Here is a 24,580-nt window from a genome sequence, read left to right as displayed (position 1 = left end):
AGCGCCTGTTTAGCCTTCATAAATCACACCCAGTATGTGTTATGTCGGGCCAAAAAACACTGGTCTTATCGACCAGTAAAATGGTCACAGCGCACCTCAGGCCTAACCTTGTTTAGAATCGCCACTGATGTAAGTTGTGCCCCTCGTATGTTTTAGGGTCCACCCACCTCGTCCACAGTGCATACCGCCCAAAGTTGGGAAATATGAAAATGAAACCTGATGCACAGCGGGAATTTCATTGCGGCCCTTTTCTTTTCACGTAAACATGCCGTTGAAAATGTGAGATATGTAGAGGTCTATAGAACACTATTTTTATGACATCAAAGCTATTTTTTCTTCAACTGAGAGAAACTGCCATTGGCATTCTGACAACCTACAGCGATAAACTCAACGCAAACCCAGTAAGATTTCTGACCCCTTTTTAGAAGGAGAGTTTGATGCCGTATAGAAAAAGGGAACCATCACAATAAAGAGACAGAGGCAACAACACAGACACACAAAGCTGGACATTGATACATAGAAACACATATGGTATGAAGAATACAATACATTGCAGCTTTATTGGTATGACTATTAAATACATAAGTATTGCCAAAACCAGTTTATACACTCTCTCCTTCCCTCCTCCCATTTAGATATCACTTGAGACACACTTTATGTAAAGTATTTCCTGTTGTCTCACATTTCACCCAGCAGAGCTTGCATTTCTCACAAAGAGAATGGCTAGTACATTTTAAGGGACACTCCTGACCCCTAAAGCACTTTAACTTGCTGAAAATTTAACAAAAAGTGCAGATTTCAATAGAAAGTGGCATTTTATAAATTAACCTGGTTACACCCACCCGGCTGTCAATCAGACAATCGGTCCTGTTACTTCCTGATTGGACAGCCACAGAAAGTCTGGGCGGAGTTAGAAGGGGAGGGCTTGCAAAGGCAGCAGACGAGAGATCTGCGGCTTTTGCAAACAGTTTTTAGATGTACCCCCAATGAAAAAAAATACATAATTAAATGCAGGTATGTATTCATTTGGGGTATATTTCCTTAACAGAAATGTGAAAAATAATTTTATTTTTATTTGGGCATTGGAGTGCCCCTGCAAGTATCAGACTTCAGGATGTCAGTGGAAGGTTTCCTCCCTTTTTTATTTTAGGTTCCACAATTTTGCCATTTTGTATTACCCCGTAAGGGGAAAAGACTAATTTCACATACCCTTTTTTTCACATTGATGCAGCTTATCTTCATATTGGATAGTACAGAGAAAGATTATTTATTTTGGGACAGTCACAACGATGTGCATGTTGTAAGGACTTTCCAAACTAATTTTAGTCTTTTGGCAAATATGCAAAGGGCAAGCATGCCATATTCAGTCTGGTTTCCTGGGCAAATATCACTTATAGTAACTAATGGACAATATGGGAGAACTCCTGCCCTGTTGTATGTAGAAGTCAAATGCTGCCTGCAGGTAGTCAAACAGGTGATAAATCAAGAATTGTACAGCATTTACATAGGACAGGGAAGGTTCTTCATGTGCTGCCAATCAAAGTGACAAAATGATGTGTCTACGAATACATGTGGATATGGAAAAGCTTACTAGGGATTTGATTGGTTTTTTTTTTTTTTAAACTGTAATTTTAAGTGCATATTTTGCAATAATATTCATTCTGATGAAGTTGTTATGGTGCCCGGAGTGTTCCTTTAAGCTGCCAGTGAATGTTACAAGTGGTTATTGTCTATACTATGGCGTTTATACAAAAGACTGGGGGATATGAACGATTAACAATGGAAATGCAAATTATAGGCCAAACCTGCTAATTTAAAAAAAAAAATCCCAAACCCAGCTATGGCTTGGCTGTTTTGGAGTTACATTTGCAATTCTATGCCATTTCCGTTTTAGTGAATACATGCTAGATCAGACAGGGTTTCTTCATTAAGCACTGTATTGTATTGCATTCAAAAAAGGCAAAATATAGGATAAATTCAGGGAAAACGCCTCCTGCTCCACAATACTCACAGAGTGGCTATTTTAGTCAAAATGTTGCCATTTTCAGTTAACTAAAGACTGATATAAAGAGGCTCTGTCACTATAAAGACGTTAGCCGAAAGATCTGTTACTGAAGCCCCTGGATCCCCCCCCCCCACTCCCTCCCCCAGTCCTTTTGGGCCTATTTTCTTGGTGCCGCCATTTTAGAGATTCTAAGATGGAAGCACCCAGAAATCAGATCTTCTGTCCTTTCTTAGGCGTGTGCGTGAAGTCACATACCCAGGGGATCCAGCGGCTTCCACTGACCTCAGCATTGACCTTCTCAATCGTGTGAGAGTCAACTGTGAGGGCCAGTGACACGCTGCTTCAGGATGTGGTGTGTTGCGAGAGGACGGTGATTATAGACGAAGACGGCCAATGACAAATTTGACGAAGGCCATTGAGTTTGACTAAAGCTCCACCAGTTGTAAACTTTTATCAACCTTTAGGTTATACATAAGAAAATAGTAGTCCCTACATCTTTATATTTTAATTTTGGAAATAAATACAGAATTTTAAAAACGGCCAAGCAAGGGGGGGGGGGGGAATTTAGGACATGGTTATGATAACAAAAGTGACAGATCTGCTTTAATGAGTAAACCGCTAAATGTCAAATTGTTGTGAACTAGCAAATTGCAACTTTTACATTTTATTTTTTGTCAAAATAACCGTACACGAACAATTTGACGTGTCTAGCTCAGCTATTTTGAGTTTGCAATTTCCTGGTTAATTCCCAGCAACTTACTGTTTAGTGAATAACCCTGAAAAGCGTCTTTTTTGAGAGAATTCGCCAGGATCGAGCAGGAGTTTATAGGCTAAAATGAGCATTTCTACGCTGCAGGGAGTAGCTGTGAGGTATAGGAAAATGTTAGGTGCTAAGGCAATTTGCTTGAGGGGAATGTTGGTGGAGAAACTAACGATGTGGAAGTATTTTAACTCTAAGATTCTGGCATCATATTTTCCACTGTGTCTGCGTTCCCAGATCCTCCAGGAACAGAGAGGAGAGAAGGAGGGGGGGTGAGACATAAAAAAAAGAAAAATGACTTATAGTCAAGAGAAGGGGGTAGGGAAAAGGAGAGATCAATATAGAAGTACAGGAAAATAGCAGACGAAAACAGAAAAATAAGAAAAATAGAGGGATAAAAGAAGACGAATAAAGAAGAAATGGAGACGTGGTGAAAGATAAAAGAAGAATGAAGATGGGTAAAGGGGCAGGAGGGGGACAGGGTAACCAAGGAGGAGACAGGATGATTGGGTTCCTAATTTTAGTTATAGATGTAATTATAAAAAGTGCCTTTTGGTTGTCGTAAAACCCTGGAATGTGTATTTTATTATAGAACTCCCTATTTCAACTGCTGATCTGGCATCCCTAAAGGGGGGAGAGGGGGTAACGTGGGGTAGTTTGTTTTGGACAGTGAGGGAGGGGTGTAAAAGAGAGAATGGAATTATGGAAGGGAGGCTCAAGCGATGTGTCATTGAGCCCCTACTACCTTTGTATTAACCCTTACGCTCCCATGTCCCAAACACAAGAATTTCTTTTATACATTAACGCCAAATCTGCATCTCTCCAGCTGATTTTGGATCACAACTCTCAACACCTTTAGGTAAAAAGAAGCAGGAAAAGCTGCACTTTATTAGCCCCAGCTTAGGTTTTGGATGGCTGAGGGTGATGAGAGAACAATGGGCCTCTGGATGAGGTGTACAGGATTTGTACTTTTAAAAAAAACTGGATAGCTGGAGTCAATTATCAATGTCATAGGAGAGAGAATAAGCCACAGCGATTAGGTCATTTTTAGCTACATCTGGCGGACTCATTAACCCTTTACCTATGCCATTAGCCCCGCAATGAAGCCTCCACTCACGTCAGGTCACAACCGATCCATTAACACTTTAGGTTTGCCAGTTTGCTCGCAACAGAAGCTTTGACCCTTTAAACAAATGTTGGGTTTTGATTAAACCGTGTGCCTTTTTCTTTTTATGCATATGGAGAGGTAATAATTTCCATATCACTGCACCAGCCGCCAGCAGTGGGATTTCGGTGGGGGCAGTACGTAGATCCCACATCCCAGGAATTTTGGCTGTAAAGTCCTGTTTTATAGATTACAGCTGGGATAGAATATGTGTGTGTGCGAGAGAGAGAGGGGAGAGGGGGGTTTGAGGGATCAGGAGAAGAAAGGGAGGCCCAGCTTTGATTATAGACAGAGAGAACAGCTATATAACAAAAACTCAATAAGTGTCAAATCCAGAACTAAAACTTAGCAAAGATTTCAAACGGATAAAATTAAATCTCATAACATCCCAAATAAATATGGTAAAGGTGCGTGATTCTAAAGTGATTCTAAACACTCCGGCACTCGGACCACAGATACAGAACATCTGGCACTGCAATTGCTACAAACTACAACTCCTGCAACACCACTCCATTCCAATAGCACATTGCTCATCTGCCAGCTGCCCACTTTGTGAATGTGGACACAGTTTTTAATATATCACTGTGTTGCCATCTACCAGCTGACTGGAGGTTGGCGATGTATAAGAATAATATTTGTTTATGCTGGCTATTCCCGCTGCAAACTGTTTCCTCGCAAAGCTGGATTGACCATCAGGCAACAGTCGGCAGACACCTAGGGCCCAGGGGCTAGACAGGGGCACCAGAATCATGAATTTGCTTTGCCCCATTACCATCCCTATGAAAAGAATGGAGGGAGGAGGGAATGGTAGTCTCCTTAGGGCCCCATGTGATCCAAATCCTTCTCTGTTGCCTTGTTTACACAATTAGTATGGGGTAGATATGTTAGATTTATGGAACTGCCTTCCAACAGAGGTGGGAGGGGAGATAATATAACCAAACTTTAAAAAAACACACAGCCACATAAGTAGGATATGTGAGGCTCAATCCTGAATTTTAAGAAAAGGTCAAGGGTTAAATGAGGGTTGAGGTTTTAGAGCAGGGAGTTCAATGGCAGTCTACGTTTTAAATAAATGCAAAGAATTCGGTTTCTGCTTCATCGAAAAAGACTGTACCGCCATCAGTCACACAGCACAATATTAATTAACATTGCAAGTGCCACACGAGTCACCAACTCTGCTCATGGCACTCACGTGTCTTAGGTCTGGATGTGGCTATGGGTCTGGAAAATATGTTTAACATTTTGTAATATTTAGCATGCCTTCTATACAGTGCCTTGCAAAAGTATTCACCCCCCTTGGCATTTTCCGTGTCTTATTGCCTCACAACCTGGAATTAACATGGATTGTTTGAGGATTTGCATCATTTAATTTACAGAACATGCCCACAACTTTGAAGATGTTTTTTGTTTTTTTTTAATTGTGAAGCAAACAACAAATAGGACAAAATAACAGAAAAGGTAAATGTGCATAACTATTCACCCCCCCCCCCCCCCCCCTAAAGTCAATACTTTGTAGAGCCACCTTTTACGGCAACTACAGCTCAAAGTCGCTTTGGATAAGTTTCTATGAGCTTGCCACATCTTACCATTGGGACTTTTGCCCATTCCTCCTTGCAAAACTGCTCCAGCTCCTTCAAGTTGGATGGTTTGCGCTTGTGAACAGCAATCTTTAAGTCTGACCACAGATTTTCTATTGGATTGAGGTCTGGGCTTTGACTAGGCCAGAGGTAGGCAACCTTCGGCTCTCCAGATGTTGTGGACTACATCTCCCTTGATGCTTTGCCAGCAATATGGCTGTAAAAGCATTCTGGGAGATGTAGTCCGAAACATCTGGAGAGCCGAAGGTTGCCTACCCCTGGACTAGGCCATTCCAGCACATTTTCATGTTTCCCCTTAAACCACTCAAGTGTTGCCTTAGAAGTGTGTTTGGGGTCATTGTCCTACTGGAAGGTGAACCTCCGTCCTAGCCTCAAATCACGCACAGAGTGGTATTATTATTATTATTGCCATTTATATAGCGCCAACAGATTCCGTAGCGCTTTACAATATTATGAGATGGGGGATTTAACTATAAATAGGACAATTACAAAAATCTTACAGGAACGATAGGTTGAAGAGGACCCTGCTCAAACAAGCTTACATTCTATAGGAGGTGGGGTGTAAAACACAATGGTGCAGGTTTTGCTCAAGAATATCCCTGTATTTAGCACCGTCCTTATTTTCCCTCAACTCTGACCAGTTTCCCAGTCCTGGCTGCTGAAAAACATCCCCACAGCATGATGCTGCCATAAATGTTTCATGGTGCTCTTTGGGTGATGTGATGTGTTGGGTTTGCTCCAGACAATTTTAGTCTCATCAGACCAGAGCACCTTCCTCCATACATTTTGGGAGTCTCCCACATGCCTTTTTCGCAAACTCAAAACGTGCCATTTTGTTTTTTTGCTGAAAGTAATGGCTTTCTTCTGGCCACTCTGCCATAAAGCCTAACTCTATGGAGCGTACGGCTTATTGTCGTCCTATGTACACATACTCCAGTCTCTGCTGTGGAACTCTGCAGCTCCTCCAGGGTTACCTTAGGCCTCTATGCTGCCTCTCTGATTAATGCCCTCCTTGCCCGGTCCGTGAGTTTTGGTGGGCGGCCGTCTCTTGGCAGGTTTGCTGTTGTGCCATGTTCTTTCCATTTGGTTATGATAGATTTGGTGGTGCTCCTGGGGATCATCAAAGATTTGGATATTTTTTTATAACCTAACCCCGACTTGTACGTCTCAACAACATTGTCCCTTACTTGTTTGGAGAGTTCCTTGGTCTTCATGGCAGTGTTTGGTTAGTGGTGCCTCTTGCTTAGGTGTTGGGGCCTTTCAAAAAAAGTGTGTAAATATAATGACAGATCATGTGACACTTAGATTGCACACAGGTGGACATCATTTCACTAATTATGTGACTTCTGAAGGTAATTGGTTGCACCAGAGCTTTTTATGGGCCTCATAACAAAGGGGGTGAATACATACGTACATGATAATTTTCTATTTTCTATTTCTAAAGAATAGTTTTATGTATATTTTTCTCATTTCACTTCACCAACTTAGACTATTGTGTTCTGATCCATCACATAAAATTCAGATTAATAAAACATTGAACTTAAGGCTGTAATGTAACAAAATAGGTAAAAAGTCAAGGGGGGTGAATACTTTTGCAAGGCACTGTATGTAACGACAAAGGCTGACATTTGGCTTTTATGCCGTTGTACAGCGCTACGGAATTTGCTGGCGCTATATAAATAATAAAATAATAATTCCTTATCTTCATTATGGAGAGAGATTAGGTTACACTGTAATTATACCCGAAGAATTGGAATAATTATACATAATATATCTATATATGATAACATAATTAGTACAAATGAAGTCCTTTATATATGTATTTAAATTCTAAAGGCTAAAACATAGGGTGCTAATTAGTTTATTAATGGAATGGTGATTTGCATTAATTTCACAATATGTGTTCCAAGAAATAACTTAGTTTGTAATTTATTATTTTTTTCAATCAAGTTATTTTTTTTATTTATATTTTCCAATTTGCCACAACTCAATGTGATTGATTATACTAACAGGATTATTTACGAAACTGAAAATTCAACATGAATTCAAAGGGGATTTCAAATTTAAAGGAATACTATAATGTAAGGAGTACCAAGCTGTCTAACACTATAGTGTCCTTCCACATCCGCTTCCCCCCTGCTGGCAACTAAAGTGTTACTTTTTTTCACTTGCCTGATTCCAGCGCTTTATTAACTTTATTAATCAGTTGGGTGTATAGTCTCACTGCTCAATTATCTGCAATTTAGTAGTAAAATCACTTTGTTTATGTAGCACTGGTTACACCTCCCTACATGTGACTTGCACAGCCTTCCTAAACACTTCCTGTAAAGAGTTATCTAATATTTACACTTCCTTTATTGAACATTCTCTTCAATTTAGAATTTCTTATCTCCTGCTCTGTTATTAGCCTTCAAGACTCTGCAGGAGCCTTCTGTGTGTGATTAAAGTTCAAATTACAGAGCAGGAGATAAAATATTATAAAGCAAGTTAACATCTGATTGAAAATGAAACAGTATTTTTTATGTTGGCTGTGTCAGTCACAGTCAGGGGATGTGTCTAGGGTTTCATAAACAGAAACAAATGTGATTTAACACCTAAATGGCAGTAAATTGAGCAGTGAGATTGCAGGGCATGATCTATACACCAAAACTGCTTCATTCAGATAAAGTTGTTTTGGTGCCTATAGTATCCTTTTTAAATGATAAACAGACTTACAGGGTTATTTACTAAAGTGAGAATTGCTGCGAATACTAACATGGCCAATTATGAAGGTGAATTCAAAGTGGATTTTTACAACTTTGCCATTTTTATTCCAAATTAGCTGCACTGGAAGCAGAGCTGACTTGGCGAGTTTTTCAAGTTCAACTATATTTGCTTTAAATGTGAAATTTCCTTTTGATTTACTTTGAATCCCCAGCAATTCTTACTTTACGGTCAAAATACCGAACTGGGGAAAAAACGTCTAAGCGAGCTAGGCTTTCAATTTGGCTACTCTCGACCTTCAATTTGAAATTCACTTTGAATTCTCACTTAAGTAAACAATGCTGTTAGTTTTAGTGTTACTTTTTGTTAAAATGCACTGGAAATTGATGCAACTTGACACTACCCCAAGCTGTGAGCATTTGGAGAACACGTTATCTACATGTAATGGAAGTCAGCCTTGCCATTCATTGACATGTGACTCCCAAGGTGAGGACAACTCTCGATCTTATATATGTTGACCAGCTGACCTCCAGCTTGTTTGCCTACTTTGTCCCGTGAAAGTCACATGGCTCTGCATCACTCTATAGCTTCTTGGACAACACTGCCATACGGACCAAGTGTTGCCCATTTGGACAAAATTTCCAATGGGATAAGTGTATTCAAATTTAAAACCGATGTCTTTCCAAAGGGACACAGATCAAGATTGCATATCATTTAAAGCTTGCATAACCCAGGAAACTGGTCTCCTGCTCATACTCGCACAAACTCATACTAAAGCGCCTGTGGAGAACTAAACAGTTAAGACAACAGGGACAGTTACGGGGTGCCTGTGTGCACCTGGCACACACCTTGGATATGTAATCATTAAAAAAGAAACACTCAAAATAACAAAACCACTACAGCCCACTGTACTTGTTATGGAGCCAGTAGTGTCTTGATGTCCTCCCAGTTCATGTAGTCAAACTATTTAGAGGAACAGTATAGAGTTAGGAATACAAACCTAATGTGCATGCGCAGCAAGCCTTCCCCATACGAAAGCTAACCCGGCAATGCAGCGATGCAGGAAGGCTATCATTGGCAGACAATGTTTATCTTAGCAAGTGAGTCAGCCCTGGGGAACTGGCATAACTCAGTGGAGCTAAAGGAAGCTACTTGAAGAAGAAGGTGACCAGTGTGCGGCCAAACCCAGGTAAGCTGTAAAACGTACTTAAAATGGTTTTGACCACTTACACTGGGAGGGTGTCACGTCCTGATCTGTTCTGTGGAGATGTCTGGCCTTGGCTTCTGATATCCAGTACTCTTTTTGCTATTCTTGCTTGGTTTTCTAGTCTATGTCTGGTTTTCTTTATGCTGGGATTTCTGGGTTCATTCCTATAGTTCGTCCCTGGATTTCCCAGTCTCCAGGGTTCCTTTAAATGTTTGTTTTATGTTGCCACACCCGTTTGTTTTCCATCTTTCACTCTGTTTCAGTGTTCCTGCAGGCAGCTCCTCAAGGCTTCTGCCCTTTCTTGCAGGTAAGTGCTATATATGTCTTTTGGTTGTTTTAGCATACATTAGGCAGTGTAGGACCTGCCAGATATGGGGTACATTGGCATTGTTGGCAGGCTTATGCAATGTATGATCATATAGTGTGACTAAATCCCCATGATTTCCATATGTAGTACTTAGTTATTTCTCCTCTTGTTTTGCCTACGTTATCTTGTCTTGTTTTAGTTTGTATACCCAGTCCATGTACAGTCCTGTCCAGTCATGCCCATGTTATGTTCATGTTTTCCTCATGTCTTGTGTATATGTTCTGGGTTTAGCTTACTATCCTTCTCTGGTTCTGGGTTCTATTAGTTCTGTCTTGTTTTCATGTTTGGTGCCTATCTCTAGTCTTGCCTTGTATCTAGTACTGGATACAATCTTGCTGCAGAGCCTCCCTATTCAGCTCCTGGGAGGTCTGCTTAATTTCCAAGCTCCTAGTTCCTGTATCTGCTTAAGCTGATTCAGGGTCTTGGTATGTGGCTGCACAAATGCTGGTGCTCAACACCAGGGGGCGTGCAGTTACCCTGCACCAGACCCTGCTAATCCACCTCCACACAGTGACTCCTACTCTGAACATCAGGCATACTGGGTCCCGGTCCTGCTCCGCCGCCTGGACACTGTGTCTGGGTTCCGGACATCGGACCGCCACCCTGACAGAGGGTGCCAGAGCTCTCCAGACACATACCCTTTAGCTGTAGTGGTTATGGTCCATGGAGTGTTCCTTTAATGGCCTCAACATTCCATTAGAATGCTGTTGTTCACTTCTTTTTTTTTTTTGCAAGAGTGTATGTAACCTAATATAGCCTTAAGTATAATAGGGAGAAATTTCTTTAAACAGATAGCAATCAAAGAATCCAGGAGCTAACCAATAAATAAGTAATTGTGGACAAAAACTTCTAATATAGCACAATAGTGTTAAATCTGGAGAAGGAATGTAATAAAAATGAATGAAATGTGTAGACCTCCGATCACTAAATTGCAAAAGATGTCTGTATGGTATGTATACCCTTCACCTGAAAAACAGAGATGTCCCAGGGCAGGGGTAACTTAATACCAAATAATATACTTCCATACAATTAATAGAATGAAAGATAAAAATACTGATTGCTGGTGCAAATCAAATAAATTATATAGTAAGGGAAAAGCCAGTTTTAGGAACTGGTTGCCATAAGCAATATAAGAAATATCGCCAAAAACAACTGGGAATAAGAGATTAAGATTTATTGCATATAAAAATAATTAAATATAAAAATAATTGTAAAAATCAGTCCACTGTCACAGCATCAGATCTATAGAGGTAAAAATTGCACAGAAACCTTATTCACAGGTACAGATGGATGCGGATGTTCTTCACACTCCAAAGTCTCAATTCCAATCGCCGGTGAGGGCGGCTTGCGTGCCACAGTGCGTTCCACCTCAGCCTCACTTGGGGGGGAACTGTACTGCTCGTCGGATGATGATCGTGAGATGCCTGGAATCCGGGATGCTGGCTGTCCAGGCATCTCACAATGATGATCGTGCACAGCCAGCATCCCGGATTCCAGGCATCTCACGATCATCATCCGACGAGCAGTGCAGTTCCCCCCCAAGTGAGGCTGAGGTGGAATGCACTGTGGCACGCAAGTCGTCCTCACCGGCGATCGGAATTGAGACTTTGGAGTGTGAAGAACATCCGCATCCATCTGTACCTGTGAATAAGGTTTCTGTGCAATTTTTACCTCTATAGATCTGATGCTGTGACAGTGGACTGATTTTTACAATTATTTTTATATTTAATTATTTTTATATGCAATAAATCTTTTTCTCTTATTCCCAGTTGTTTTTTGGCGATATTTCTTATATTGCTTATGGCAACCAGTTCCTAATACTGGCTTTTGCCTTACTATATCATTTATTTGATTTGCACCAGCAATCAGTATTTTTATCTTTCATTCTATTAATTGTATGGAAGTATATTATTTGGTATTAAGTTACCCCTGCCCTGCCCTGGGACATCTCTGTTTTTCAGGTGAAGGGTATACATACCATACAGACATCTTTTGCAATTTAGTGATCGGAGGTCTACACATTTCATTCATTTTTATTACATTCCTTCTCCAGATTTAACACTATTGTGCTATATTAGAAGTTTTTGCCACAACTACTTATTTATTGGTTAGCTCCTGGATTCTTTGATTGCTATCTGTTTAAAGCAATTTCTCCCTATTATATTGTCTATATAGGTTTTAGTGGATTCCTATTATTTTCCAGTTTTAGGGCTTCCAATGTAAGGTCTTTTTTCCCCTCTTCTTTCTATACTTTTTTAGTATTAGAATTCATCACATAACCTTAAGTATGTATGAAGCCATTTTACTGCAAAACGATTGAAGGTTTCTGCCTGCAAAAGATTACAATCTAAAGGGGATAGTTATTTTAAGTTAGATATTTTCCTCTGGCTCTGGCTGGAAAAATCTAAGTATTTCTCGGGCCACAAAGAGCATTAAAAGAAATCCTACAGTTCTCTTTAGGAAAACATTATATATATTCTTGAAGGAAGCAAGGAAGAAAGCCTTAATTTGAATGGAGATCTTGGCTATAATGCATCCCAAAATAATACGACTGGATAGATGTAGATTTCTTATATATGCCCAGACGTTTTGTGCAATATGTAGGTTTTTAGAAAAATCGTACCGATTTGATATATGAATTGAGAAGGGTTTGCTCTGTTGCTATCTGTGATGCTGATTATCAATAAAAAATTATTTATATCAAGACGCTGAATGTGAATAAAAGTGGTAGATAACCCCTTTCTTGGAAAGGCTGTGTTGTTTATCCAGGGGCCATATGTTTAATATTTGTCCAATGCACTCCCTCCTCTTCTCTCAAAACCGCCTCTTTCACTTTAAGCCACGAGGACTACTTTTTGGAGGCCTCTAGGCTAATACAAGTCCAAGCTTGTCACCTACCTCATTCTTGAGGAGAACTCGGGTCTGTGAACGGCACTTAGTTATACAATATCTGAATTATTCTCCCAAATGGATTGTTTGAAGTGTGTTTGTGTTAAAGGATTCTCCAGGCAACACACAGAAAACATGCATTACTTAACATTATATAAAAATTTACCTGATTTTTTTTGCAGGGAAAATCCTCTATGTTTTTGTTAGCAAAGCACACTAAATCTAAATACATTGCCTGTCCCCACCGCCTGTGTCTCTCTTTGCAGATTTGCATTGTTTCCGTTTTCTGTATATTTATAAAGCCGTGTGTTTAGTTATTACAATAAAGTACAAATTGTGGACTCTTTAGGAGAGGTCTTAAGTCATTAAAAACCATGAATAAGGCTACTTGTCATCCACGTTGCAGCTTTTATTGTTTTGTGTTAATAGTTTTATTAGTGCTTTTAGTGTTTGGTACACAGTACACGCTCTAAAGCTTTCAACAGAAAATAGACAGCAGAATTAGAAATTCGCTAAAACACTTCTGTGCAGGAATTTATGGAAAAAGTGCACTGATCAAGCTTAAAACAACAGGACTAAGATTGGCTGATAGTTTTTAGCCAAATCCTAGTGTGGACGGAACTCATTGGAGAAGCTGCAGATACCTGACTATCAAAGGACCTCCAATGATGAGTTTGTTTTGTATTTTCAATAATTTTTTGCATTGCCCAAATAGAAAGGAAGCTTAGTATATATTTAAAGGGAATGGTCCCTACTCTGGAATTGACATCATCACCTTTAATTTGTGTGTATATATATTTTTTAATGAGTTGCTCAGTTATCTTTATATGAAAAATGTAGAAAATGACATCATAATCCAGTTCAGTCCTGGCACAGCCAGGGCACACAATGCAAATGAGAAGAAGAAACAGAAACATTGCTTTGTTCCTTTTTTTCTCTGTATGCTTTCTCTATGCTGACTGCCAAGTGCAAAGGACAGAGTTTATAACAATGATTGACAGGAGGCTAAGATGGAGGCGCCTTGTTCCAAGATATAGAAGATTTTACATTTAACTTTATTTTATAATTTTAAAATCCTGGGAAGTGACCGTTCCTGTTTAATGTCAGAATCAACCTCTAGAAAAACCATAAGCTAGCTCCCTTACATTTTAGTAGATACCTTACTTACGAGTATAGTATCTTCCAACAGCACCGGATATCTTACTCATATATCATCTAATTCAATACACTCTAACTGACCCTTGTTTTACTCATATATATATATATGTTCAACATCTCTATGAACCCGTCTCTTATTCATATTTAATCTGTTCTAATAAATATCTTTAGATCCCTCATATATCATATGCGCAGTCTGCATTTGTTAATTCGATTTTATTGGGCTGATGTAAAAATATTTATATACGTGGCACTAAAATAAAATATACAACTGCATAGGGATTAAATGTTAAACACAACCTAGAAAAAGGGACTTAAACGTCCAAATGTTGACTGAAATTCAAAGAGAAACAGATTTTAGAGATGAGTAACAAAGAATGAGACGGAATTCTTAGTTACATGTAACAGATTCCTTAATTCCTGGGACTTGTGGAGGAGCTTTTAGGTCAGCTTCCTCCCCACACGACACTCTGGACCTAACCACCACACCGAGAGCCTGACTTGGAGATACCCTGAGCCTCTATGTAGCTGTTGACCAAATTGGAGTTGAGTTGCGATCAAGTGAATGTTTCATCGGGTGTTGCACCAGTCAAAGCGCTCTTCAGGGAGGAGAGGAGGCATCTGAGGATTCCCTGGTGGGGGTGCTATCATCCTGGGGGCTCTTAGAATGCATCTTAATCTGATCAGTACAACAGCAAAACTGTATGGAACTTGTGCTAGCTCGGACCAAGGCCGTGACCTAGTGGAATTTTAAATTGTTGTCTCTTGGGCAGTGGAGTTGAGAGTTTAAGGGGTGATCTACCCAGGAATGTATAGTTAGTGATGGTGCTTTGTTGAGGAAGGGAGTTTTGACACTCAGATCCCATGGCTGTCATTTCTGGAGAGGACACAGTAGGGGGCGGGGGATATCGCTAACTCTGACCTGACCTTTTTAACTCTTCTAGCACAGAGAGTTTGGCTCTAAGAAACTGTATTGTACAGCATGGATCACCCGCTGCCTGTTAAATATGCAATGATTGTATATAAATATGTGTCAGCTGATTGAATAAAGTGTACTCTGTTTAACCCTTAATTAAGTATTAGCTGGTGTTTTAGTGCTATAATCTATCTAAGTATCCTATGGGGAAACGAATGGAGGATAACGGAGATACTCAGGCTGAGTACCCATCTCCGTCATACTACATATTGGCTGGTGCAGGAGGTCTACCATAAAAAACAAGGGTCAGTTCTGATGATTTACAAATACATCGAATAGAAAAAGCAAAGCTGTGTCCAAACAGAACAATATGGAACAAATAGCTGTATTTTACACATTGTGCTCTCCCCCTACACATCTGGAATCCTGTATAATTTGTTCATACGATTATTATTTTTGAATTGTTAACAAATTCCATAGAGCTGTACAATAGGTGGACTAACAAACAAGTAGTTGCAATAAGTTGGACGTAGAGGAACAGAAGGTGCTGAGGACCCTGCACAAACTATCATCAACATAGCCCTCCAACACATAAATGACTTGTTTTCTATTGTAAACCGTACATATATAACCTGCTCCCATTTCTAAAAAGAATTGGCAACGAAGCACGTTGCAGCAAAGGGCGATTTTTCCTAAACCAGGTCTAGTTCCTGCCCTGACTAAACCGTTAACATGTATCCGTGTGATGTTGCATGACGGAAGGATATCTATAAGGAAGTAGATGTCTGATTACAGCAAAACATTTAACATTTCACAGCTCCACTATGCTCTTCAAATCGTGTAATTTTGTCAGCGAGCAAACAAACCCACTCATTCAATCACATTTTCCACCAGAACATGTTACTTGAACCAGATTACTAGAAAGACTTACATTATCAGTACGTTCTAAGGACAGCGGAGATCTTTGCCAAATATCTAATGTTATGAATGGGACCCCCCTCTTGCATTATAAATATAAATATGGCTTCCAGATGTCTCAAACGTATATGCTACTACACTATAGCAGCACACCGCTGTTTACACACAACAAAATTTGTAACAGCTTCCACAACTAAAAAGAGGTTTATATGTACGCAAATCCATTGCTTACCCATTGGCATTCTATTGCGTGCGCTGAGAATAGAAAACAGTATGGGTATCACGGCATAGGGCAAGAGAAGGCAAGTGTTCCACAACCTAGAACTTGCCATTCCTTTGAATAAATGGGACCTAAGAGTCCCTGAGTTTTTTTTGTGGATAGCTCTGCTGCAGATACCTCAAGCTAGTTTTCGTTTGTTTTCTAGGATGACATAGGGGTATAGTCATTTTTACTGACTGTAGATATCTCTGAAGATTTCATAATGTCCCTATGTATTTGTTTTAACCTGTAAAGCTACAGAGAAATTAGACGTAACACTAACCTGAGAAATATGTTGACGTAGGATACGCAATGAACTCGTAAACAAAAGAGGTCATGCAAATGCTCGAGAGAGGTTTCCAGGTAAAGAGAGATGATTTGGGAAACGCCAAAGATCTAACTAATCTATAGCAAGTTTTAGGGCAGAACTGTGTTTCAGAAGAAAAGTTGATTTATTATGGAATGATATGATGGATTAAAATTAATTGGTATAAATACATTATAGTTTCCTACTTGGTGTGTCAAGCTGACCTCAGGTCTGTAGCATGTAAGCTAGAAGGAGGGTGCCCGAAGATTTGGCTAGTGTTTAGAATGGTGGATCCATAGTCTGTTTGCTTTGCAAGAACTCTTGCCGACCTGGAAGTTTGTAAACTTGGTCTGTGAAGTATTTTATTGGGTGAACTCTAACCACAGTTTACCTACTGCTATAAGGGGTATTTACATAACAGACCACTGGCTATTAGCGGACTACAACATCCATAAAACTTTGACATACTGTGCATTGGACTGAACAAATGAGTATGGGTATACACAATACAAGTTCTGTTGGTTTTCAAACTGTTTTCTAAATCTGAGGAGAAACCTATGAACGTGAGGCAAGAGAGGTTAGATTTTTTTTTTTTATATAAAGTTAATCAAAAGACTATGATGACATAGGAATGAATGTAATACGGGAGGTTGAGTTGCCGTTGTGGGTTAACATCTGGTTCATGGACAAATATAGTGGCTTTTCTATGAGTAACAGTGGAAAATTGTGTTGTGAATTTTCTAATCCCCGGCTTTATTAGTAGCCTCTTAGACCTTGAAGTAGCCTCATTTCAATTTACAGAGTAGGAGATAAAAACTTCTAAAGGAAATCAACATCTGATTGAAAATCAAACCACATTTTTTTCTTGCAGGCTGTTCGAATCACAGGTAGGGGAGGTATGGTTTGGGCTGCATGGATAGATACAAAGGTGATTTAACTCCTAAATGGCAGATAATTAAGCAGCGACACTGCAGGAGCATGATCAGTACATGATCTTTGTTTGGATGCCTACAGTATCCCTTTAAATTTCCTTATTGTGAATCTAGCCCTAAATCAGGGGTCCTCAAACTCCGCCCCCCCAGATGTTGCTGAACTACAACTCCCATGATTCTCTGGCTATCTATGTAATTCAAAGAATCATGGGAGTTGTAGTTCGGCAACATCTGGGGGGCCGGAGTTTGAGGACCCCTGCCCTAAATGGACCAACACAATTATGGATGACAGTCTACTTTTTAGTTACTTGCTTTACTTATTCTCTGTACCTCTCCTTTCCTCTTGCATCTGGTACCACTAGTCAATATTGATGTTCTGATCTGGAGCTAGTTTGCTTTCATCTTCAACCTTCTTTGTACTTTTCCACGAACATATGTTACAACTAACAGATCCGGAGAACAGCATAGTTTCCTTATCTACACTCTGCTTTACAGATATTCTGTCTCTTACTGCCGCATTTCTTGCTGTATAATATGCGTCTGCTGAGCATTACTTGATTTCTTTGATTCTTGGATTTAGCACTGATACGCTAAGCACGCCATCTCTCTCTCTTTTTTTCTTTTTACATAAACCTTATGTGACAGAACACAGGGTTCTACACCTGCAGTCCAGGCTTCTATGATCACTTCTCATTTCCCGATATTCTTAAAGTTAGTTGTTTAGCTTAGTCCTCTACTAAGAGTGCCAGAACAGTTGGTTCCTCTCACTGCATGGGTTCTGGTGCTAATTCAGAGAAGAGAGAGGCAGAGTTGTTGTAGCCCACTAACATTACTCATTGGTGGGCGGATGGTTAAGGGGATACTATCGGCACTATTTTTATTAATATTATTGGCATTTATATAGTGCCAACAAATTCCATAGCGCTTTGCAATATTATAGGAGGGTGAGATTTAACAATAAATTAGACAAATATTTAGAGGAACAATAGGTTCAAGAGGACCCTGCTCAAATTAGCTTAGAGTCACTAGAACCACTACAGCTTAATGCAGTGGTAATGGTGTTGCAGGCTTAGCAAAGTAAACATTGCTTTTCCGAGAAAAAAATAATGAAAAACCTTTAAAACCTTTGGGAGCTAAAAACTGGTACAGCGCATCGCTAAATGTAAATAAATATTCCATTGGTTTCCATGGAAATTACTCATTATTTAGAACTTTGCCCCAAACTAGCGCCTGTTTTTGCCTAGACAAAACTCTACTAATAATTCAGAACTATCTTCTTCTGAAATCTTGTGGTGCTTGGTGTTCAATTGCATTTGCTCACTGACGCAAATGAAGCAAAACTTGTTGCAAACCGAAGGCATCAGATTGCAGAGGATATACTCAACTCATTTCCTTATCTTATAGGTTTATGCACCTGCAACAAAATCTTGGAATGTGCGGCTAACCTAAAAATGGGAGACACACATTGACAGTCTCAGACTGGTACATGGCTTCTGGCACTGTCAGTAAAACAATACAGGGGGGCGTGGCTTCGACACCGACTAAGATGGCTGCTTAGAGTCTGAGCTCCGCTACACCTCACCCCTATGAAGCGATCTCCCATACGCAATAGAACACAAATGGGCCGTAGCCGCCGCACAGATAACCCACAGACCCCTAAGAACCCGCACTCAAACCCACAGCAGGGGCCGATGGATGGTTTTCTGCAGCTGCCTCGTGAAACACCCGGTGAGACTGAGAACCCGGGCCCAAGCCCGACCACGCGGTTACCTACCTCGATGGCAAGTGGCGACTCCCCAGCCTTGGACCGGATCAGCACCGAACTGAGGACCATGGCAGCTGCCATGGCTGCCATGGCTACTAAGGCTGATCTCCTCACCCTCACCACCACGATCCAAGACGCCATGAGAGCTGAGATGGCTGGGCTGCGGTCGGAAGTGGGAGAGCAGGCAGGCCGTATACAGGCCTTGGAACACTCTACTGCCTCACAGGCTGCACAGCACGCGGCTACCGACCTTGCTGTCTCCAGACAGGGAGACTTAATCCTCCACATGCGACGGCACTTGGAGGATCTGGATAATAGGGGCCGGAGGCACAATGTCAGGATCCGGGGGACCCCGGAGACTGAAGGGAGGGAGAATCCCCAAGACCTACTCACGGAGCTCTTCACGAGCATACTGGGCGCCGAAGCTCCTCAAACATTTGCTTTTGAACGTGCACATAGAGCACTACGACCACGGGCGGCGGATGATGGCCCAAGAGATATGATCTGTTGCCTCCAATCCTTCCCTGTTAAGGACATGATCATGAAAAAGGCCAGGACACAGCCCACATGGCTCTTCCACGGTACTCCCATATCCCTATATAATGATCTTTCTCCACTCACTCTGGAAGCAAGGAGGGCGCTCCGGCCGGTGACAACAATGCTCCGTGAAAACAACATCACCTACAAGTGGGGATTTCCTTTTGCATTGATGGCACGCCACCACAATACCTGGATATCGGCTAGATGGCCTGAAGACGTTCCACGGTTCCTACAAGAGCTTAATCTACCACCTACTCCGGTCATGAATTGGATCCTAGGCCCTCAAGGGCAGGAACCTAGGCAGAGGGGTGCTCCCCGCAGACGCGGAGGTGGATCTCCAATGGGTCGACCATACCAGCGTCGTCGACAGGGTTCCGGGGACCAAGCTGAGTAAGTACTGTCCTCCCCTACCTGGGTCACCCCTTGCGCCCACCGAGCTGGGTCCGCACCCCCCCCCATGTGACATTGGAGCCTCCTGGGCCAAAGGCATCATCACAGGGCTGATGTGGTTACACTCTATTTGTTTGGGGGGGTGTGGGTACTGGGGGTTCCGGGGCACCGTCCCTATGCAGTAATCTTTATGCCTGTATTGTACCCCTTGCCCCTTGCCAGGACAGTGTCAACGTGGGGGCAATTGGATCCTGGAATCGCAGGACTGCACTTCTGGACGCTGGGGGTTTTGGGAGGGGGTCTTGGGGTGGCATGCATTGGACTATAATTGCAGGCATGGATGGTGTGGGGACTTATGCCTACGATGTGCTTTACTCTGTGATTGGGTCTCACCACTCCCCATATGCTCTTGCTTGCCCCGCCCCCCCCCCACCTCTTTTTCCTTTCCCCCGACTAGACAAAGGTATCAAAAGTCAGGAATAAAACATACAAGCCACATACAATATGTATAAAAATAAATAAATAAAAAGAGGAATAAAGAGAAAAGAAAGAGAAAGGGAAGAAAAATAATAATAAATAAACGACTCCTCTATAAAAATTCACACTGTAAGCAAGACTTAGGATATATTAGTCAGAGCAATAAAGGATACGCCAGAATATGCATGACTCCCCCCCCCCCCTATAAATAAATAAAGCAAACAAAAAAAAAAAAAAAAAACCAAACAAACAAAAAAAAAAAAAAAAAAAAAAAAAAAAAAATAATATGCAAAAAAAAAAAAGTATATTCCCTGTATATTCCCCCCCCCCCCCCAGCTACCGCATTATCAGCTTACTGTCTATTGCGCACTGTACTTTCTATTTTTACATTTTGTAACTAGGGCTGGAGTGCCCCTTACACGGGCTTGCTTGCACGTGGGTCTCACTACTTTCCACCCACCCTTTTATATCGTTATTGTTTCTTATTATGCTCACAGTACCATGTCTCTAGCGGTACTCACAGTGTTGTATATCCAGCGACACTCTGAATACTGTCTCCAATGGTACTCACGGTATTGTATCTCCAATGACACTCACAGTGCTCTGTCTCCAGTAGTGTTCACAATGTTGAGTCTCCAGTAGCATACTCAGTACCGTGTCTCCAGTAATACTCGCAGTACTGTATCTCCAGCAATGCTCACAGTAATATGTCTCCAGTAATGCCCACAGTACTGTGTCTCCAGTAATACTCACGGTAATGTGCCTTCAGTAATACAGCAGTGTATAGCCAGTAATGCTCACGGTATTGTGTCACTGTATTCTCTGTAACGTTCACAGTATTGTGTCTCCAGTAATGCTCACAGTAATGTATCTTCACTAATACTCACAGTATTGAGTCTCCAGTAATGCTCACAGGATTGTATCTCCAATAATGCTCATAGTAATGTGTCTCCAATATTGCTCAAAGCATTGTACCTTATGTAACACTCACAGTATTGTGTCTCCAGTAATGTTCACAGTAATGTGTCTCCGGTAATACTCACAGTATTGTGTCTCCAGTAATGCTCACAGTACTATGTCTCAAGTAACACTCACGGTAATGTATCTTCAGTAACACAGCAGCGTATAGCCAGTAATGCACACGGTACTGTGTCACTGTATTGTCTGTAGCACTCACAGTATTGTGTCTCTAGTAATGCTCACAGTAATGTGTCTCCAGTAATACTCACAGTATTGTGTCTCCTGTAATGCTCACAGTATTATGTCTCCAGTAATGCTCACAGTATTGTGTCTCCAGTAATGCTCACAGTAATGTGTCTCCAGCAATGCTCATAGTATTGTGCCTTCTGTAACACTCACAGTATTGTGTCTCCAGTGATGTTCACAGTAATGTGTCTCCAGTAATAATCACAGTATTGTGCCTCCAGTAATGCACACAGTAATGTGTCTACAGTACTAATCCCAGCATTGTGTCTCCAGTAAAGTTCACAGTACTGTGTCTCTAGTCACACTCACGGTATAGTATCTTCAGTAACACTCATAGTAATGGGGCTCCAGTAATGCTCACGGTATTATGTCACAGTATTGAATCTCCCCCCCTCAGCCCCCCCCCCCCCCCCTTAGACACCAGGTCCCCCGACGACGACTATGCATATGACACGGGGCAGGCTAGACCTCTGTGGCTATTTGGGGCCTTACCTGGTAGGGATGCAGGACAGAAGTTGTGGCGCTTTGTTATTAACACCGCTTAAATTATATAGTTACTGGCTTTTGAATTATTGAATTATTGTATTATTATCATCCATGGGCTACGGTTATGCCCTTATGGCTGTTCTATTATTCACGCATACAAAAATTTTTTACAGATCGCGCTAATTTGTACTTCACGTAACACATTGTCAGGGGTTGAGGTGTGGGGACCCTCCCAATCCCATACATACTCTAACACTCTTGTCTGGTGCCGAACCGCACATCCCAACACGCACTCGTGCTTACCCTACACGGCGGAACCTGGGGCCTCCTGATACCTGGCCTAGCTGCCGGTACGGACTCCCTGTGCCTCCGACCGTAGCACGAGTCACCCCCCATAAGGGGGTGGATCTTCTGGGACGCCTTCTGTCTCAGCTGTAACACCCGTTGCCACGGGCGTTTACTTCTCTTCTCTAATCTTCTCTCCTCGTTCTTGAGTCTCTCCCTCTTCTGACCTACCCCCTCCTGCCCTGCACCCGGGGTGGTCTGTCCCTCTGGGCCTCTCCTTGACCCGCGCTAGGGCGGTTGTGACCCCCCCTGGATTTGCCCACCTAAGGTGACGGGAGGGTATACTTCATTACAATGGATCCCGGAAAGAGGAGTGCGGAGCCTGGTGCTTATCGCCCTGCTCCCTTGTCTGTCCGCACTATTAACTGCAGAGGCCTGAACATACCTGAGCGACGGACCCATCTACTTCGAGAATTAAAAAAGAATCATATCTCGGTGGCGTTGCTACAGGAAACGCACTTCCGAACTGGGGCAGCTCCCAGATTCCATAACAAACATTTCCCGATCAATTATTTCTGCGATCATCCAACATCGCGGAAAGCAGGGGTGGCCATCCTAATAGCAGCGCACCTGGACTTCCAGAAGCTGGACAGTCAGCTTGATTCACAGGGACGCTATCTTTTTCTGAAGGGGACGATCTCGGGCATGATGTACACGTTTGCCACGGCCTACGTACCTAATGCCCGACAAGCTCAGTTCCTCAGAGGAATGCTGAATAAACTAAACAACTTCTCGGAAGGTGCACTCATCCTGGGGGGGGATCTCAACGCATCCCTGGACCCCATCATGGACACCTCCACGGGACATAGCAGTATCTCCCATCTACACTTGCGTTCTATGAAACGGTCGCTGGGAGATATGGGTCTGGTAGACTGCTGGAGGGCCCTTCACCCCATCACCAAAGACTACACCTATTATTCGGCGTTGCATGATCGGTACTCCCGCATCGATTATGTTTTTATTCGCCAACTGGGCCTACAGAGGCTCATCTCCGCTACCATAGATCCAGCCACGTGGTCAGATCACAACGCGGTCACAGTGGACCTTGAATCTCCTCTCTATCGGCCCTCGTCGTGGTCGTGGAGGCTGAATGAAGCCCTTCTACTCGATCCTGGGACACGGACCCAAATTGCCCAAGCTTTAGAACAGTATTTCCGAGAAAACTACGTGCCGGAAACCTCTCCAGTGTCGATTAGGGAGGCACATAAAAGCGTTATTAGAGGCACACTCATCCGAATAGCGTCCCACAAAAAGAAAGCAGCTGCACTCGAAATGGCGGATCTATACAAATCAATATCAGCTCTAGAACAGCAACACAAACACTCTCACCTAATGGAGACATATGGGAAACTCATGCAGGCCAGACGACAACTGAAGGATCTTCTCACAAAACGTTATCTCAATTCCCTACAACGCAATCGGGGGTTCTTCTATACTCATGCCAACAAGGGGGGGAAATACCTAGCTCATCTCCTGAAGGGGAATGCCCCCCGTTCACAGGTTCGCAGCCTACGCCTCTCTTCGGGCACCTCCACGATCTTCCCGGCTGAGATAGCTGAGGAATTTAAGAAATACTATCACTCACTTTACAATATACACGCGACAGACGACGATGTTGCTGCACTTGACGAAGGCATCCTGACGCGGAACTACTTGCGAGAGTCGGTGGAGAGGACGATCGGCCCCGATACAGCAGAGACGCTGGACGGGCTGATCACTGAGGAGGAATTAAAAACGGCCTTGAAATCGACCAAGACGGGCAAGGCACCGGGCCCAGACGGATTTTCCGTGGGGTACTATAAAGCATTCTCGACCATACTGTTACCTTGGTTCACGAAGGCTCTGAATGCGATAGCTACAGGGGAGACCTTCGGAACGGAATCCCAGGCTGCTATTATCACTGTCCTGCCGAAACCGGGAAAAGACCCCACGATATGTAGCAATTATCGCCCAATTTCCCTTCTAAATGTGGATGCTAAGCTATTTACTAAGGCACTTGCAACAAGACTCAGATTTGTTCTACCGGCACTCATACATATGGATCAGACAGGATTCATCCCCGGCCGAGAGGCAAGAGATAGCACCCTGAGGGTATTCGCAATTCAACATAGAGCGCGCACGCAGGGACAACCTCTCCTCCTCCTCTCCACCGACGCTGAGAAGGCGTTTGACAGGGTAAAATGGCCA

The sequence above is a fragment of the Pelobates fuscus genome, chromosome 6, assembly GCF_036172605.1.
Source record: "Pelobates fuscus isolate aPelFus1 chromosome 6, aPelFus1.pri, whole genome shotgun sequence".
NCBI lineage: Eukaryota > Metazoa > Chordata > Amphibia > Anura > Pelobatidae > Pelobates > Pelobates fuscus.
Note: the sequence above shows the minus strand (reverse complement) of the source record.